The sequence below is a fragment of the Teleopsis dalmanni genome, chromosome 2 (assembly GCF_002237135.1).
Source record: "Teleopsis dalmanni isolate 2A chromosome 2, ASM223713v2, whole genome shotgun sequence".
In the NCBI taxonomy this organism is placed as follows: domain Eukaryota; kingdom Metazoa; phylum Arthropoda; class Insecta; order Diptera; family Diopsidae; genus Teleopsis; species Teleopsis dalmanni.
In genome coordinates, this window is record NC_051847.1 from 56567630 (window position 1) to 56570370 (window position 2741).

Genomic DNA, 2741 nt, shown 5'->3' on the forward strand with positions numbered 1-2741 from the left:
AATTCTCATTTAAAATTCGCGCGCTGTATATTTTTCGATATTTTAAGTTTATGTAGTTTGGCAGCACTGTCCTTAATTACTATGCCAAAAATGAGCTCGATCTGTCAGACAGTTCGTTTACGGCAGCTGTTGAAACCAGTTCACCTCAGTAGTGCGTTGCGAAATGTCTTCGACGGTCGTACGACCGTCCTGGAAGGCTTTGTACCACTCATAAACTTGAGTTTTCGATAAAACTGATTCCCCATAAGCCTTTTGTAGCATTCGCAACGATTCTGCACACGAAATTTCGTTCGAAACACAAAATTTGATGCAAACTCTTTGTTCAATATTTTTTTCCATTGTTTTTTTCGCAACGCCCTACTGAGGTGAACTGGTTTCAACAGCTGCCGTAAACGAACTGTCTGACAGATCGCGCTCATTTTTGGCATAGTAATTAAGGACAGTGCTGCCAAACTACATAAACTTTAAAATATCGAAAAATATACAGCGCGCGAATTTTAAATGAGAATTTCCGAAAACTTTTCGGTCTTAATGTAGTTATAAGTTTCGATTCAAAAATATTTTGTTTTATTTGCATACTTTAAACAGTTTTTTAATTAAATTATTTTGGAACATCGAAGCAATACGAATGAAAGCTAATTAGTGAAATCTTACAAACTTTCTACTCTATTTACTTTGGACTAATTGTCAAGTCTTGCATGCTTAGAAGTATTGTAAAATTTTATAATAATATATCTCAAAATCTAGATTTAAGCTGATTTAATTGAATTATCAAAATAGTTTGAGGTTACCTTTCCAAATCAAAATCCACAAAATTATTGAATAGAGATATATTGAATATATCCAAAACAATGAAGAATAAAACGTCAACGGATATGTGTAGTACCTTGAAATACAACTTAGAAAAGAGTAAAATCATATAAAAATTAATTGAAATACCTGACAAAATTTCAGTAATCCAGTAATATTTAGCGGCCACTAAAGCACCTGGTATTAGCGCAATCAAAATCACAGTAATTGCTCAAAAATATTGTTGGGATAAGTCCAAAAATAAAAGTTGAACGCCGTAATCAGAGTTTAAAACAACGTCTTGTTCCGAATATTTCGGTACAAAGCTGATATATATTATATTTTTTTTTTAATTTAAATTTAATTTATTATAAAACTTCAAGCAATGCATACTTTTTTTTTCTTAATTTTTATGCTATCATAACTTCAGCTCAATATGTCAAAAGATCCCAGAGTTATTACTGGAGGGAAAAGCCTATCATTTGATGTCTTGTAAAGTCTCAATCAGATAATCGAATGGTAAAAAAATGTGAAAATAGAAATTTATTATACATTATATACATTATACATTATATGAGAAATATGTATTGTGTATGATTATCTTAATTGAAAAAATAAACAAATAAAATTCTTTTTCGATTTCACTCTAAAAAGAATGATACGAATATTTTTTAAAATTATGTATTCAAGATATTGTTTTAAAAAATTATTCATATCAGCAGTAAAATCCAAAATCATAAAAATATAAATATATCGAATGTACACACGAAAACCAACTAATCAGTCTGCATCTGAAGAAAATTTTGACGTAGTCCACATAGACAGTAGAATTTTTGGATTTGAATGTAAGCAAATCTATTTGCTCTTTATTTCCACAATTTCAAATTCACAATTTTAAACCCACGTTTTAGTATAGTTTATAATCTGTAGATGTAACAAAAATGGCATTGTCGTAAATGAAGAATGATACATATACATTATTACTAACTTCTTGCATTATGGATCAACTGGCAGCAACTTAGATGGTATGTGTTTTCAACAAGTTGGTGCAACAGTTCAATCTAGAGATGTAAAGAGACGAACTAAGTTTTCTTGAAAAATATACTTTAATTATCATCAATGGGCTAAACTCTGTATTAGTGATGTATTGAACACCAAACATCCATTACTTTGGATCTAATACATCCCTTAGTACCGCTTCATTTTATAAGTAAACAAATGACAGCATTCTTTGCTCTCAGACTTAAAGCTTAAAGTAGTAGGATAGTGACTATAATCACGGCTCTATTCTAAAACCTTTCAGTCCCTATCCATTTTTTCTGATGGCTCAAAGATAGGTAGTGGTGTAGGCAGTGCAGTTTCCTCGAATGAACTTAACAAATCTACATATTACAGGCTTCCTAATCAGTGATTTGTAGGCTGAGTTGTTAGCTGCTTCGGTAGCTTTAGCTTTTCTAAATTGGATAATATAATGTATCAATCAAAACAGTACGTTCCCAGGGGAACATTGGGTCATAAATATAATGTATACATACTATTAAATAAAGATGCTTTAAATTTACATCTAGAATGGTTTTATAGTGCAACACATTTTTAAATAAAATGTCAACGCAATTTAACGTTTTCGTATTTTGAGTTCCCGTTCAGAGGAATATTTTTGGCTACTGCCAGACAGACGAGTTGAGCAAATAATAATTTGGAGTACCTAAAAAATCTTGGTATATCGTTGTCATCATGTAAACATTCATGGAATTCTTTCTGTGTGAAGCAATTTAATATAAAGTGGAAATACTTTATGTTTTGTAAACATCTGTTTTCAAGTGGACTGCGTTCTATTAGGAAGTATTTAGTACTTATTTTGAGTTACCCCGAAAAGATATCAGCCTTGGAGAGGGGTTTGTTGACAGATCACAGCCGATTAAGGAACAGTACCAGATGAATAAATATTCAGT